This window comes from Canis aureus, chromosome 5 (assembly GCF_053574225.1).
Source record: "Canis aureus isolate CA01 chromosome 5, VMU_Caureus_v.1.0, whole genome shotgun sequence".
NCBI lineage: Eukaryota > Metazoa > Chordata > Mammalia > Carnivora > Canidae > Canis > Canis aureus.
The window spans coordinates 82334533-82351485 of record NC_135615.1 but is presented as its reverse complement, the minus strand read 5'-3'; the positions used below and the strand labels follow the sequence as shown (position 1 = coordinate 82351485).

The window sequence follows — 16953 nt, the reverse complement described above, 5'->3', positions numbered from 1 at the left end:
CCCGGGGCTGCAGGCGCTGGCGAGGTGTCCCTAGACAGGGGTGGGGGCCCCCTGAGCACCTGGGGCCTGAGCGGGGGACCAGCTGCCGGGCCCTGCTGACCAGGCCCGCGCAGAAGCCGAGCCTGAGTTTGTCCCTCCTCGGGCTTCCCTCTGACCCGCAGCCGAGGCCTCGTGTGGCCGGTTGCTCGGTTGCTCCGGCCTGAAATGCTCGGTCGGGCAGCGGCAGCGCCCTGAGGCCTATGGGAGAAGCCTTGGCTCTCCCCGCTCTGGGGGTTCTCTCCCCGGGAGCCTCCGGCCTGAGCCACCGTCGGGGGGGACTGGCTCTGGCGGAGGCGGCCGCTGACGCAGGCCCCAGGCGGCCGTTACTTGAGTCCCCCAGGCAGGGGGCCAGGAGGCCCGTGGTCGCGCTCTGCCTGGGGCCTGGGCTCCGGCCAAACATCAGCCGCCGAGATTGTTGGTTTGGTTTTATTTTAAACAAGAACTTTGAGTGGAAACATGTGTCTCTCCTTCTCTCCCTCCCTCTCTCCCTCTCTTTCTCCCCCCATTTCATTCTCAAATATTTCTCTTTTTTGTGTGTGTCTGCCTTTTCTGTTTTTCTCCATCTTGCCCTATCTCTGTCTCTGTCACTATCTCTCTGTCTCTGTCTCTATCTCTCTATCTCTGCCTCTATTCCTCTATCTCTGTCTGTCTCTATCTCTGTATCTCTGTCTTTGTCTCTATCCCTCTATCTCTGTCTCCATCTCTGTCTCTATCCCTCTATCTCTGTCTCCATCTCTGTCTCTATCCCTCTATCTCTGTCTCTATCTCTGTATCTCTGTCTTTATCCCTCTATCTGTCTCTATCTCTGTATCTCTGTCTCTGTCTATCTCTCCGTCTTTGTCTATCTCTTGACCTCTCTCTCTCTCTGCCCCCACCCCGGCTATCAGGGGTCTGGAGGGGTACCTGACTTCCTCCCCCGGGGTACGTGTGGCCTGGACTCCCGGAGGATGGAATCCTCAAGGGGCTCCACAGCCCGAGGCAGGCGTTCTGACCCCAAGAGGGCGGAGTCCCCAGACCCAGGGGAGAGCGGGTTTGAGCCTCCGAACCCAGCCGTGAGGCTCCAGAACCACATCCTCCCCCCTCCTCTCCTCCTTCCTAAGCTCCAGCGTCGCCCAGATCTGCCCTCTTCTGTCCATCTTCTGTGCTGGGCATCTAGGAAATAATCCTGCAGCTAAAACAAGTTTTCAGCCACCGATCCGGTCTACACCTCTCATTTTGCAGCAGAGAGGCCAGTGCCAAGAGGGACCATGACTTGCCCAGGACAACGCAGAAAAATGGGAGCAAAGCTGGACAGACCCAGGTCCCCAGCGGTGCGGGCAGCATGGCCTACACATCACGGAGTGTCCCACCCCAGCCTGCCAGTCACTGCACTTCTCAGGCCCCAGGTCTTCCAGGAGGGTGCTCTGCTCCAGAGGGTGACAGACATCCGCTGAGCGGTCGCCAGCACGAGGGCCCCCCCGGGAAGTGGCAGGCCCCCACCTTCCAGCCCCTTCTGCTGCTCACCAGGCAAAGAAGAGAGATGAACATTCAGATACGGTGTCCTGGTCCCAGTTCAGCTCGAGTCCTCATGTGACCGTGGACATGCCCTTTCCCCTCACTGGCCTCCATTTCCCCATCTTTGCACGAGAAGGCTTGTTTTTATCACTAGGCACCATTTCACCCTAATATGTTCTTGTTTCCCTTCATGGAAAGAAACTTCTGGAACACCTGTTCAGGAATGCAGTCTTCCCTCCCCAAGTGGGAAGGACCCTTCCCAACATAACCAGCTCCCCTTCAGCTGTTCCCTGGGTGCAAATGCCTTAGATGCCGGGAGCAGGAGGAGAGAGGGAAGTGGGGACTGTCACCTGACCTAGCACCCTTGTCAAAGGTGTGCCCCTGCGGGCACCCAGGGTCCTGCCAAAGCCCAGGTCGGAAGAGGAGGAGCTGCCTGGGTGGCGGAGGGGGATTTCTCCCCTCTCCTACAGTGCCAGGAACTAAGCCAGGGTAAATGAGGGGGATTAGCGGAGGGGCGGGGGGACAGGTGAGCCTGTCTTCCCAGATTTGGGCAAACTCTGCCATCACCGTCACCGCTGGGCTGCCCTGCCCTCCCCTCTGCCCCACTTCTGAAAGTGGCCCAGAGGGAAGGGCAGGGGGCTACACGGTCACCTCTGCTGGGCCACTCCAGGGTCATTGGGCAGGGGCCAGGAGGGAAGAACAGGCGTGGAGCCGGGGGTGAGACAGGGAAGAGGTGCTGGCTCCCCACCACCGATGCCCCTTTCTGTGCCCGGGCCCTGCCAACACGCCCCAGCCAGGGCTGAAAGCTTTGCCCTCCCACCGTCCCCCCCAGTCTTGCAGGTCCCCTCGGGCCTGGGTCGGGACATGGAGGTGCGGGAGAGAGCACTGAGGCACGGAGCTGCAGGCACCTAGCGATGGGCTGGAGCTGCTTCCTACCAGCTCCGGGGTGGGGGTGGGGGGTGAGGTGTTCAATTTTCATGAACCTTGCGACCCGGAGGTCACTGGCACCTTGAAACCAGCTGTGCCTGGGAGCATTTACACCCCAGCAATTGGCCAGGGACACAAACCAAGGTTTCGCATGGTTTTTTGTCTGCCTGTTTGTTTTGCCTGTTTGTTTTGCATATTCGTCTCTGACAGTTGGTGGTTAAACCTTTACCAGTGACTGGAGGCCGCGGCTTTTTTTTTTTTTTTTAAGATTTTATTTATTTGTTCATGAGAGACACAGAGAGAGAGGCAGAGACACAGGCAGAGGGAGAAGCAGGCTCCGTGCAGGGAGCCTGACATGGGACTTGATCCCAGGACCCCAGGATCACAGCCTGGGCCGAAGGCGGTTGCTTAACCCGCTGAGTCCCCCCAGGGGTCCCCCGAGGCCATGGCTTTTATAACGTCTCCAGAAGGGTCTCTAGGTTTGAGAGCTTCCCACGACCGACCGCACCCTGGTCTCCAGATACATCACAGATCTGAGGCTGACTCCAAAGCCAAAGAAAGTTCTTCCTCCCCTCGCGATGCCAAGAGTTAGCTTCTTTCTCATCCTCCAGAATCACATCCCACCCAGGGCAAGGAGCTGTCCCTGCCGTCCCTCGTCCCTCGGGGCAGCGATTAAAGGCACTGAGGGGTCAGAGGCCGGCCAGCCCGCCCTGCCCTCGGACACCATGCGATCAATTCCATAAATATTTACCAAGCTCCTCATTTAACCTCCCTGAGCCTGTTTCTTCAGTGGGGGGGGGGGGAGCGGCGGGGGTGTGGGGGGCTCATCCGCCTAACAGTGTCCGTCCACGTCCACCCGCTCACTCAGTGGCTCCCGCGGGCCAAGCAGGTGACGTCTCGGAAAGGTTTCTGCTCGGAGCCCTGGCTCGGTCACCTGCTTCGGGAGCCACCCCGGGGGCTCCTTCTAACCTCTCCCCACCTGGGGCTGTTCCAAGATCCCCCGGAGGCCCTGGGCAGAGAAGCTGGGAAATGCAAACATGGCCCTCAGGGTAGGCAGCGGCCTGCAAAGGGTCAGGGCGGCTCACACCCTGGAGAGAAAAACACGCCCATGTGATTCCTGCCGGTGGTGTCCTTGCTTCTGCTCATCTGGACGCAGGGTTGGGAAGGCAGGGAGGTGTGGGATCCGCGACAGGACTTCCTGATGGATCTGCCGAGGGCTTGCTGTGCCCGGCCCCGCTAAGCGCCCGCCTTATCTCAGTCAATCCTTTCCTACAGCTCCGAGGTAGGACCCGCCGTATCCGCCGGGACCCTTCTGGAGCTAACACAGCTGGGGCCCAGGGCAGCGGAAGTGACTTGACCACGGTCACTCATTCATTCAAAAAATACTCAGTGACGGGGAGGTACCGCTTCCTGGGGACAGAAGCTTCAGTTTGGGAGGATGGAAAAGTCCTGCCCAGGGACGCTGGTGACGGTTGCACCGCGACGTGCACGTATGGAACGCCACCGAGCCGCACACCTAAAAATGGATGCAGTGGTCAATTTTATGCGGTGTGCATTTGCCTACAATAACGAAACCATTGAAAAAAATAGCGATTGATCCCCAGCTATGTTCCAGGCACTGTGCTGGTGCCCATGGACAGCGGTAAATAAAGCAATTACCTCTGCCTTCATGGAGCTGACATTCTAGAACCTTCTGTGGATGGAAGGAGGGGCGGATGGCAGTGTTCCATATCTGCTCTGTGCCATGGGGAAGAAAGCCACCAGCCACAGGGGCTACTGAGTCCTTGAAATGTGGCTAATGCCCCCCAGGAACTGGCTTTGATTTTATTCCCTTTAAATTAAATTTGGGGGGCACCAGGGTGGCTCAGTGGTTGAGCATTTGCCTTTGGCTCAGGGTGTGATCCTGGGGCCCTGGGATCGAGTCCTGCATCAGGCTCACTGCAGTGCCTGTGTCTTTGCCCTTCTCTCTCTCTCTTTCTCTCTCTCTTTCATAAATAAATAAAATCTTTTTTAAAAATTAGTTTACATTTAAATAGGCAACTGTGGCTAGTGTAGAACTAGACAGTGCAGTTCTAGAAGCTCAGTCCCATGAGGGTGAGCACTGGGCCCAAGTTGGCCTAACCTGTCTTCCTCAAGCTTTCGCCTCTTGAATTCCAACAGTGTGGGCCTCCTGTGTCAGAACTGCCGGGGATCCCCAGGCTCCACATCACACCCACCGAATGGGGGGCCCAGGGGTCTGTATTTTGGCAGAGTCCCAGACGATTCCAACGCACAGTAGTCCCAGTCTGAGGTGCACCACCCTTCTTGTCCCAGACTCCCCGCTGGGGTGAGTTTGACGCAGCTCTGATCTGTGCTGGGCCTCCTGGGAGGGGACCAGGCTGCTTAGGGGATCCCCGAGCCAGCTAAGCCAGCCCCGGAGATAACTAGTCCTGGTCACCAGCTGACAGTCCTCACCCCCGTGCCCTGCAGAGAGAAGCGGTGGCCTTTCCAGGCTGCGCTCAGAGGGGCTGCGGAGGGCCCCTGAGCTCCTTGGCTTGCGTCCCCCCGTCCCTCAGCTCACAGTGCCGACCCTAGCTGGGGGGCAGCAGGACAGAGAGACTTGGCCTGGCACCCCACCCTGCAGACCAGCCTGGCCAAGCAAGAGGAGGAAGGAAGCAGCAGAGGGCCAGGCCAGGGACCAGCGGGGACAGGGGTGGGGGTGACGCAGACCTCAGGAATTTGAAAACAAACATTTAGCCAACAGAAGGAAGAGGCTTCTGTGGGTTGCTGAGGCAGGGCGGGCCCAGTCCCCTCCCTCCCGTGCAGGGGAGAGTCTGAGTCCCAGCCCTGCTGAAGGTGGCCCCTGGCTGAAACCAGTGCCTGCAGGGTTTCCACTCCAAGAGGGGAAGGACTTTGGGGGGGGCGGGTATAGGGACCCCGTGGGCTCTACACAGACACTGGAGCGCCCTGGCTGCAGTGAGCAGGCGCTGGGGGTAGGCGGGGCGGGCAGAGAGCCCGTAGCAGCAGGAATACCTGGGAGGAGGCTCAGTACCAACATTTTGCTCATGAAGCATGTATTGAGCACCCATGGCATGCCAAAAATTCAGAGACAAAAGCACTGGGCTTTTGCGAGCCCTCTGCAGAGGAAGTCAGACAAGACTTCCTGGAGGAGGTGGCACCTAGGCTGAGCCCTGAAGGACAAATGCTGCCAAGGCAGAACAGAATCTTACTAACCCCACCCTCCCTCTCCTAAGGCCAGCATTCAGCGAGTGGACGAGTGAGCACGTGACCAGCAGGTGCTGGACAGAAGGAAAGAAGGAACCGTGTGAGGTCTGAAGCCTCAAGGCCCAGGCCCCAAAATCCATCTTCTCACCCCTCAGCCTTTAACTCTCTTTATAGCCCCGGAGCTAGGCTCCCATTCCCTACCCAGAGAGTCGAGCCAGCCGGCGTGGGTTCAAGTCCCAACTCAGTCACTCGCCAGCTGTGTGACTTTGAGCACCATACTTGACTCCTCGGTGCGGGGGGTCCACTCTCCATCGCAAGGCAGTCATCGCACCACCTCACAGCTAAGGTGCTTAGAACAGCGTGGGGCGTGCAGCGAGCGCTGCGTAAGTGTTTGCTAATACGAGGTACGCACTGGCTTACTCATTCACTAATTCACTCGCATTCATTCATTCCTGTTCAATCCCCCGCTCGCTCACTCCCACACTTCTCCCTCTCCCAGTCCCTCGGGGAGTCCTCCCCAAGCCCAGCTCTTCTCTCACCCCCCGCCCTCTGCCCGTCCTGCATGGTGCCCGCCACACTGCTAACTACTAAGACACGTTCATCAATTGTCCCCAACTCAACACAAGCAAGAAGCTGCCTGGAGCAGGGCTGCCGTGCCGCTACCCGAGCCGGGGCGTGGGCGCCAACCTCCAGCATGGGCTTCTGGGCTAGGGGCACCCCAAGCCCCCTGGGCCTCCACCCCCGGGTCTTGCCCACTCCCCTCTCTGACCGCCTGGAGTCTCCCAAATCCCAACCTCGCCCGGCAGGGGGGCCCGGGCAGCGCCCACTCCGCACCCACATCTCAGGCCCCGTCAGGGCCAGGAGCCCCCGACCCGGTGCTTGAGCCAGCGGGGCCCGAGCCTGGAGCCCGGGCCTGGACGTGGGAGCTCCAGGGTTGGGGCCCATTTCACAAGCGAACAATTAGAGCCGCGTGTGGAGCATAATGATTGCATGCTGATTAATGTTAGGTGGGCAAGCGGAAGGGCCCGCAGCTTCCTCCTTCCCCACAGGCCCCGAAGAACAGGTCGAGCGGGGAAGAGTCTGTAAAGGACATTTCCTGATCGTCACGCCGGGTTCCCTGCTCGGCACTTTCCGTGTTTTCACGGCACAGCTCGCGGTCATCATTGAGGGAAGTGAGGCTCAGAGAGGTAAGGGGACCTGCCCAAGGCCACACAGCCAAAACAGACTTGGTCCTGGAAATCAACCCTACACCAAGACTGGGGCTCCTGGCATTGTCGGGTGGGGAGTGGGCACGGCCAGGGGTCCTGACACCCCAGCCTGTCCCAGGACGAGTAGGGTTGGCATCTGGGCCACAGGACAGGGGCTGGACCTGAGGGTGAGGTGACGTGGGGACCAGAGGGTGGGACCAGGGCCCAGCAGGAACAGGAGCAGGGCGGGTAACGGGAGCCTGGCCAGGTCCGGGCTGCCGGGCAGGCTCTGCTGGGCCCTGGGAACAGCAGGCTCGTCCTGTGGAGCCGCCAGGGTGATACCAGCCTCCGCCAGCCGACTCAGCGATTGCATCGGCCCTTTCCTGGAAGCCTGCAGATGCGGTGGGGGAGTCCAGAAGGGAGGCACCTGTTTGGGGAAAGGGGGTGTGGGCTCCCCAGCCTGCGCTGCGGCTCTGCACCAGCCAGCCCGTGCGCATTTACCCCCCGGTGCCCTGGGCAGCCCCCTCCTGCCGCCTGGACCCCCAAGACCCCGGGTCCCACAGGCAGAGCTGGCGGCAGGGACCTGCTCCAAGGTGTCCCTGGGGCCTGGAGTGGCCGGTGCCGCTGGCCACCACCTCCGCCCAGCAGTACAGCCTCCCCGGGCCCGTCGGCACCTGCCTTCCGCAGCGCCTTGTTCCGCCCCACCCTGACAGGGGCAGGCAGAGACGGGCGCCAAGGCCAGGCTGATGTGACACCATTGGTGTCCTCCTTTGGAGAATGTCAGTGGCCCTGTGCCAGGCCTAGGGGCGCCAGAGGCCTCCCCGGGATGAGGTCCGGGGCATCCCGCCGCCTAGATGGAACCACGCAGAGGACCGGGTCGGGAGCACCCCTGTCCTGGGCAGCGGGGGGCAGGCCAGGGAGCCCAGCAGGCCCGTCACACGCACTTGTCACACCTTACGGGGGCCAACAGGATCGGGGCTCGTCTGCTGCAAACGGCACCATCCCGCACCCTAGCAGGGCAGGAGTGAGCGGAGGGGGCGGAGGCGTCGGGAGGGCCGGGCACACGGGCGGGAAGCAGAGTGGACCGTGGGGCGTCGGCATCATCAGCTCCCCGTGTCAGCCCACCTCCCAGAGATGCGGCGGGAACGTGCTGGTGACGGCAGGGCCTCTGTGACTGGAGATGGCTGCAGAGCCGGGAGGACGTGCTTGTTCCAGCAAAAGGCTTCGGGGAGTAGGCTCTGGGTCAAGTGGGCCTGGGTGCAAAGAAGCTTTGTGTCTCCGGTGCTGTGCGGCCTCAGGCAAGTCGCTTCCCCTCTCTGAGCCCTGGTTTCCTCTGTAAAATGTGGGCGCTACCAACAGAACCTGCTCGGAGGACCGACACCTCGGTTAAGGAGGTGATCGGTGCGGCCCACGGGCCAACGCTTAGTACCCGCTGGTGGGGGTGTTTACTGTCCCACCAGGTAGCCAAGAACTTGGCATAAAGCCTGGGACATCCGAGGCCCAGGGCGTGTGTCCAGAGCCTCTGGGGATAAGCACCCGTGTTAGGGACCCTCCCTTGCCCTTCACCTCCGAGGGAAGGGGCTCTGCACTCGGCGCCCACACAGCCCCACGCTTGTGTTCACAGCGCCTCGGGCAGCCTGAGCGCCCCGGAGGGAGTCAGAGAGAGCTGACCGGCCGCGGGAGCAGGGAGGTGGCCACAGGCCCCGGAGGCCGGCCGTGAGGGAAGGAGGGGGCTCCCCACAGGCGCTGGAGGCAGCCGGCGGGCTTCCTGGAGGAGGGGGCCCCCATCATCACCAGCCTGCGTGTCAGACCCCTTCCTCTCCGAGCTGAGGCCTGTCTTCCGGGGGCTGCGCCCTCCCCGCGCCCCTGCCCCCTGCCCGGCTGCTGCCCCCGCTGCCCCCGGGAAGCCTCGGGACGCCTCATCCCCGGGGCCTGAGGAGTAGGCCGGGCGCCCTCTCCGGACTGAGGGCTCTGCTGCCCCCCGGTGGCAGGACTGAGGAGGACGCTGGCCGCTGGGGGAAACCTGCTCAGATGCAGCAATTACGGTAAAAAATAAAATGACAAGGAGGAGGGGGAGGAGGGGAGGAGGAGGGGGAGGACGTTCGTCACTGTACGGTTTGGTTTGTAAAGTGCCTTCTCACTCGGTCACAGGCTGCAGGACACTGGACTGGTTTCAGAACCCGAGTCAGGTTCCAGCTGCCGCTGTGACCTTGGACACGTCGTGTCACCTCTCGGAGCCTGAGTCCTCCTGCCCAACGCTGACCAACCAGGGTGGTTGCGAGGATTGAGTGACCTCACGCCAGGTGACCTCACGCCAGGTGCACAGGCCGCTCTGAGACCACCGTCACCGTCACCGCCGGGGCACCTGTGCCATCCCCCCAGCACTGCCTCCCCTTCGAACAAATGCTTTTTGCAAACTCCCTTTTCACGGTGTCCCCTCCTTGAAGCTGCACCTTTTTTTAAAAAGTTCTTCATTTTTCTTTAAAGATGCTATTTATTTATTTATTTGACAGAGAGGGAGCTGCACCCAAGCAGGGGTCGCAGCAGGGGCAGAGGGAGAAGCAGGCTCCCTGGCTGAGCAGGGAGCCTATATGGGACTCCATCCCCGGGCCCCTCTGGGATCATGACCTGAGCTGAAGGCAGATGCTTCACTGACTGAGCCACTCAGGCGCCCAGAGTTCTTTATTTAAGTGACATCCACACTCCATGCGGGATTCAAACTCACGACCCCGAGGTGAAGACTCGCGCACTCCTCCGACCGAGCCAGCCCCAGGCCCCTAATGGGCACTATTACTCCCATTTAACAGATGAGGGGATTGAGGCTCAGAAAGGGGACGTCACTTGCCGGGAGGCTCCTGGCTTGTAAGCAGGGAAGCAGGCCCGGGAGCCAGACCGCCCAGTCCCAGTGCTCGCTCCCCACCCCTCCTTCTGGACCAGGCCCCCGCTCTCAGGGCAGCTGGGGGCGGAGAGCTCGAGAGTGGCTTCCAAAGGTCATCCTGTCCATTGCCCTGCGCCCGCCCCAGCCCATGACTGTTCATCCTGTTCTTCGTGCTGCTCCGGGGAGGAGATTCCGTAAATCCACTTCCTCTACCCGCCCAGGTGTCGCAGTTCCCACGGTGGGGAAGTTCCACCACTTGTCTCACCGGAGTCCCTCCTGCTGTGGAGTGGGCCCATTTCCTTTTGTTCTTTCCCACAGGACTGTCAGAGAGACGAGGTGGGGGGCACTTTTGAGGCCTGAAGAGAGGAGCTCTACAAAGGGGAAGGGTCATTCAGGGACAGGAAGTGAGAGCCCAGCCCGGGTTCAAACCCAGGTCAGGGCAGCAAGAGTGGCCAAGCTGGTCTCCTGGTGCCCAGGGCGGCCTCAGCCCAGGTGGGGCAGCCTCACCCACAGACTGAGGGCGCCCAGGCCCACCCCCTGCCCCCCTGGGCTCACGCACCTGGCGTGGGAGCTGAGGAACAGAGCAGGTCTGAGAGTGCGGGCTCCAGGCTCATGGGGAGCCGGGTTCAAAGCCCCGCAAGCCCCTCAAGAAACATCTGCTGCGCGTCCCCTGTGTGCGGAGGCCACGGTCGGCAAGTCCATAACCGATGGAGAAAGCCCAGCGTGGCAGGAGGCGGGGAGGCCTCCCGGGGAGGCGGCATGGGGGCGAGGCTGGAGGAGCCAGAAGCCAGACCAGAGGCTCTGCCTGGAGAACACCCCGGAAGAGCGAAGGGTCTGGGCAAGAGCCCGGAGGCTGGAATGAGCTTGGCATCTAAGGACCCCCTGGGGGGGCGCCTGGGTGGCTCGGGGGTCGAGGGTCTGCCTCCGGCTCAGGTCATGATCCTGGGACCAGGGATCGAGTCCTGCACTGGGCTCCCCTCAGGGGGCCTGCTTCTCCCTCTGCCTGTGTCTCTGCCTCTCTCTGTGTCTCTCATGAATCAATAAATAAAATCTTAATAATAATAAAAAAAGAAGACCCCCTGGAAAGATGACCAGGGCAGCAAGCCTGTGTGGGGCTCTGGCGCGTGGACTCACACACTTCCTTTCTCTCTGAACGTGCTTTCTTATCTGTAAAATGGGTTCAACAATATCAGCTTAATATGGAGATGGATCTACAGTCTTTTTTGTTGTTGTTTTTAAAGATTTTATTTATTTATCCACACTCAGCAATGGAGCCCCACACAGAGCTCGATCCCACAACCCCAAGACCATGACCCGAGCTAAATCGAGAGTCCGACGCTGAACTGATGGAGCCCCCTGCAGCCCCTGCATCCTTGATAGTCTACCCTTGCCCCCCCAAGTCCCTCAGAAGTTTACTTCGGGTTTTGATCTCAATGCCAACCCTGCCCCCAACTACCCGCCCCCCCACCCCCAGGGCTGCTGACTACTGAATCCGTTAGAGGGTGGTTTGGGGCCTTGTCCACATGTACCGCACTTCAGTTTATTATTATTTATTTATTTATTTATTTATTTATTTATTTATTATTTTTCACTTCACAGTTTAGAAAGCACTTCCTCCCACCTGGCCCACGGCAGGCGCTCAGAGAGAGTCGCGTGCAAAATTCCAAACTCCCAAGGCCTTTCTTACCCAAACTTCCTTCGTCTGAGAAAAGGGTCATGTTCCAGCCACGCAGATCCGCAGATCCGTAAGCCCAAAGAGTCCTGGCTCTACACCTAAACTGTTGGAATCAGAAGGCACCTCTGTGTCAAAACCCAGAAAAAGTCGTGGAGCGAGGCTCCCTGGGGCCTCCCCGGTGGGAGCAGGGCAGGAGCAGGCCGAGGTCAAGGTCGGGCAAGGACTCAAGGCCACGGAGTCCTCTCTTCCTGACCCGACAGAGCTTCTCCTTCCCAGAGGAGGGAAGTCCCGGGTCTCTGCTCTGCGGCGTCCTTGTCCCACCCCGTCTATGTCAGTAGCTTGGGTGGCACTGCCTCCAGGAAGCCTGTCCTGATCTCCTGGGAGAGCTGGCTGCTGCTTTTATTTGCCCATCCACACCCCCAGCGTTTCTCCCACGGGGGCAAAGCTTCTGCTGACGTTTAACCCACATACACCAAGGACACAGATCTGTGTGCACCTCGGGGAGCTGTCCTCGGCGTCCTCACCCCGTCCTCACCCACCTCTCCCCATCTGAGGACAGTCACCCGAGAAGTGCTCTCTGTGGCTGGCTTCTCTCCCAGTGCGTCCACATCGCGTCCTGACCCACACTTGCAGAGGCTTTACTTTCCCTGCTGTATAGTGTTCCCCGTGGGAAGGGGCCACACTTTATCCATTTCTGCCACCGAGGAGCATTTGGGTCGTTTTTAGTATTTGGGTCCCTAAGAATAGGACGGCTATGGGCAGTCTCGCCCGTGTGTTTCGGGGCACGTGAGTACACGCGTCTGTTGGGTATGTCCCCAAAGGAAGATGGATTTGCCGGGTCACCGGGTAGCCATGTCCTCAGCCCTAGCAGATGCAGCCAAACTGTTTTCCAAAGTCATCGGGCCAGTCTGTACCCCGCCAATGGGATGGGAGCCGTCCTGCTTCCCCCCACCCTTGCCAGCTCTAGAGTCTGTGTGTGAGCCCTGGCTTTGCATCCGGTCACTTGTCTCTGTCACCGGTCACAGGGAGGGGATGCTTCTGTGTCCACCCCGCGCCCATGGGAGACACAGATGGGAGAGGAGAAGGAAGGGGATCAGAAAGGAGAGAGAGAGGCAGGGAGAGGAGGACGGAAGGGGGGAGGAGGAGGGAAGGAAGGAAAAAGGAGGGGGGATGGAAGTGTAGGTTCCAGGGGGACTGGAGGGGGGACGGGCAGGAGGGAGGGGGGCAGGAGGGAGGGGGAGGGCTGAGGGGAACCAACAGAGAATGGGAAGGCGGCCCCTAGGCCCCGGGGCTCCACCCCCCTCACTGCCCCAGGGCTGTGCCTGCTGCTGGGACTGAAGCTTGGCTCCTGGTTCCCCCAGAAATCTCAGGGCGCCCTTTCTTTCTCAACAGTTTCCTTTCTGGATCAACTCTTTGGAACAATAGTCGGGGGTCCAGGGAGAGCCGTAGATACCAGGACTCCCTCGGCCGGTCGGTCGCCGTAGAGAAAAGGACCGAGCCCTGGGCGGGAAGGGGACTCCAGGAAGCCCCGAGGTGGCCTCCCCAAGGTCCGGGGCTTGGAGGCCAAAATCCCTGCCCTGGACATGCCTGCCCTCATCCCCCATCCTGAGGCCCACCCCACCTTCCTCCTCCTCCCAGGCAAGCAGGGCCACAACCCCAGGTCCAAGGCCAAGGCCAGATTCATGGGCCAGGCCTTGTGGAGGGGGGGGCACATACCCCCCAGAGTGGCTCCCCAGGATGTGCTGCCTGGAAATCCCTCCCGGATGGGCACCAAATGAGGGAAGCAGGCCTGTTGAGCCCTTGTGCAGCCTGGCTCCCTGCCCCGCCCTCCTGCTTCTCTGCCCCCTGCCCCCTGCCCCCTGCCCCCCTGTCCCCCTGTGCCCCTACCTCCCTGCCTGGCATCATGGCCCCAGCCAGCCGCCAACCACCCCCCACCCCAGCTGCCAGCAGCCCAGCACAGACTCAGGTGTCAGCCAGCACCCAGATAGGCCAGGGGAGCTTGTTTCCTCCGCTTTGCCAGCCTCATGCCAACTTGGCTCTTCCCAGGCAAATTCAGCTCCGAAGGAAGCAGGGAGGCTCTTTGGTCTTCACTCTGTGCAGGAATCCTGTTCCCGGACTTTCTGAGTTCCTTCAGTCTTCAAGGGACTTCACTGCCTCACAAGGGCCCCCACACCCTGGCTCTGAGGCTCTGACATAATAAAAAGCCACCATTTTTACCACTTGGGGCAACTTCTGATGGACCAGGTACTATGTCGACCTTACATACTTTCCTTTTCCTTTTTTAAGATTTTGTTTATTAGAGAGAGAGAGAGAGCACAGGGGAAGGAGCAGAAGGAGAGGGACAAGCAGATGCGGGGCTCCATCCCACGATCCTGAGATCATGTCCTGAGCTGAAACCAAGAATCAAGACCCTCAGCCCACTGAGCCACCCAGGCGCCCCGATCTCACATACATCCGTTCACAGCAGCTCCGTGAAGTCAGCATTACTGTCACCATCCCCATTTCTGCAAAATATGGTAACAGAGGCCTAGAGCCATTCAGTGTCTTACCTAAAATCATGTCACACACACGGATTTCCTACGTCCTAGGGGGGCCTAGGAGCAGTGACACCTCAATAGCAATGAGCACACCCAGTGCCCACATCTTGGTTTCTGAACACCAACCTTCAATAAAAGAAACTCTGCTCCTTGGAGAAATGGCTGATTCTCAGGCAGGGCAAACAGGAGGTGAGCCTAGAGCATCTTGTAGTGTTGGGAAGTAAGGAAATGCTCAAAAAACAAAAAGAAAAGGGGATGTCAGACAGACACAGGAGCGGATCCGAAAGAGCTCCCAGCGGCCAAAGCTGAAATGATCTGAACAACAAAATACATGACTTGGTATTGAATTATCACCCAAAGGTACAGGTCCTTTAGAATAAATGGCTGATTACATCAGTAGGGAGAAGGGACAAACCTTCTTTACGGAAGAATCCCAAATAATGGAATTTATGTAGGTACATCCACCGGGAAGTGGGAGCGTGCCTTGAGTGGGGGGTTCCACTTGCTTCCAAAAGTCAGGGTATGGCAAGGGGAAGAGAGTAAGCCCCCAGTTAACATCACCAGGGACGCCTGCGGGGCTCAGCGGGTGTCTGCCTTCAGCTCGGGTCATGATTCTGGGGTCCTGGGATCGAGTCCTGCATCGGGCTCCCCACAGGGAAGCCCCTCCAAATTACCTGTGTCTCTGCCTGTGTGTCTCTCATGAATGAATAAATAAAATCTAAAAAAATTAATAAATATAATATATATATAATATATATAATAAATATATTTTTTAAGATTTTATTTATTTATTCATGACAGAGAGAGAAAGAGAGAGAGGCAGAGGGAGAAGCAGGCTCCATGCAGGGAGCCCGATGTGGGACTCGATCCCGGGTCTCCAGGATCACACCCTGGGCTGAAGGTGGCGCTAAACCGCTGAGCGCCCCCCCCCCCCCCCCCCCGGGCTGCCCAATAAAGATAAATTTAAAAAGTGAAAAAGAATTAAAAAAAAAAAAAGATTAACATCACCAGTAATAAGTCACGTGAACCCCACGTGCCTCCCGAGATCATGTGGGGAGAAGGGCACTTCGCCTCGTTGGTATTCCTCCCCCAAACCCCGTAACTCCTGCCCCGTCATAAGAAAAACATCAGAGAAACCCAAACGGAGGGACAGTGTAACAAAATTCTGACCAGAACGCCTCAAAATTGTCAGGGTCATGGAAACCCAGGAAGGATAGAGAAACTGTTGCAGACCAGAGGACACCAAGGAGACGCGACAACAACGGTCAGTGTGGGATCCCGGATGGGATCTGGAGCCAGAAAAAGGACATTAGTGGGAAAACTGATGAAATCTGAATAAAATCTAGAGTCCAGTTAATAGTCATGTAGTCGTGTTGGTTTCTTAGTTTTGACAACTGTACCATGGTAATTAATGTAAGATGTTAGCAGCAGGGAGACGGGGGAGGGCCTACAGAAGTCGCTGTGCCACCTCTGAAACTTTTCCGGAAATCTACAATTATTCCAAAATAAAAACTTTATTTTTAAAAATCACATGGGAAAAAAAAAAATCACATGGGTATAGGGCAGCCCAGGTGGCTCAGTGGTTTAGCGGTGCCTTCAGCCCAGGGTGTGATCTTGTAGTCCTGGGATCGAGTCCCGAACCCCTGCAGGGAGCCTGCTTCTCTCTCTGCGTGTGTCTCTGCCTGTGTCTGTGTCTCTTATGAATAAATAAGAAGAAAGAAAAAAAGAAAAGAAAAGAAAAGAAAAGAAAAGAAAAGAAAAGAAAGAAAAGAAAAGAAAAGAAAAGAAAAAAGAAAAGAAAAGAAGGGGATCCCTGGGTGGCGCAGCGGTTTAGCACCTGCCTTTGGCCCAGGGTGCGATCCTGGAGACCCGGGATTGAGTCCCACATCGGGCTCCAGGTGCATGGAGTCTGCTTCTCCCTCTGCCTGTGTCTCTGCCTCTCTCTCTCTCTGTGTGACTATCATTAATTAATTAATTAATTAATTAATTAATTAATTAATTAAAAAAAAGAAAAGAGAAAAGAAAAGATCATTCCCAAAAGCTTCTTCATGGGTCTGCGCTTCTCCCCATCGGCCTGTGTCTGCCTTCCAGGACTAACCTCACTTACGTTCCCCACGGCCTCCTTTTGAGGGATGAAGGATGCTCTGGTCCCCCCAGGTGTGTTCACATCTCCGAGCTCCTTCCCAGGTGCTTCAACTCTCTTGGGTGATTTGGGTTTCAATGAATATTGGCCTCCCCAGCGGCTACTCCCTCCTGTGCAGCAGCCATCAAACCCCACCTGGGAACCCATGGGGTTCCAGGAAACATTCCTCCCACCCCGGCTCCAGAGCTAAAGCACATGACCTAGGCTAGGTCTGTCAGCACACACCACCCCCTGGCCACTGTGATCAGCCCGGAGGCAGCCACGTGACCCAAGCCCGTCTAATCAGGAAGCATGCCCAGACTTCGACAGGGAATGCTGGGACAGAGACAATTCCCTCCTTCCATGTTGGGTATGAATCAAGATGCAGACAATACCAAGGACAACAGGGCAGAGGGATGGAAAGAGCGGAGTCCTCAGTGACATCGAGGAGCCACTGGATGAAGCCTTGCCTGAAGCCCACCCCGATATACTGCTTAGTCATGAGAACGGTGGTAGGCTGAGAAATGGTCCCCTACAAGATATCCACATCCTGGATACTCGTGAAGCTGTATGAGAAACGAGGGGTGGCGGAGAATAGATTTTTCGGGTGGGATTTAAGTTAAGGGTTCTGAGATGGAGAGATGATCCGGGTGGGCCCCAAGTGCAATCACATGCATCCTTACACTTGGGAGGCACAGGGAGCTCGGACACAGACACACAGAGAAGAAGGCAGTGTGACCACAGAGGCAGAGACTGGAGCGGTGTGGCCACAAGCCAAGGAAAGCTGACACCCCCGAGCTGGAAGAGGCAAGGAACAATTCGCTAAAGCACATCCCCACCACCTGACAGAGCACGGCCCTGCCGACCCCTGGGTTTTGGCCCAGATACCG

At 58.3% G+C, this 16953-nt stretch overlaps 1 long non-coding RNA gene across 1 annotated transcript; it reads left to right on the top strand.

Annotated features, from left to right (window-relative positions):
- The first annotated feature begins 6755 nt into the window (after positions 1-6755).
- LOC144313538 (uncharacterized) lies at positions 6756-9349 on the top strand. The gene is made up of 3 exons (XR_013379174.1): positions 6756-6851; positions 7972-8896; positions 9003-9349. It is a non-coding gene; the product is annotated as an uncharacterized LOC144313538 (long non-coding RNA).
- The last annotated feature ends 7604 nt before the right edge of the window (positions 9350-16953 follow it).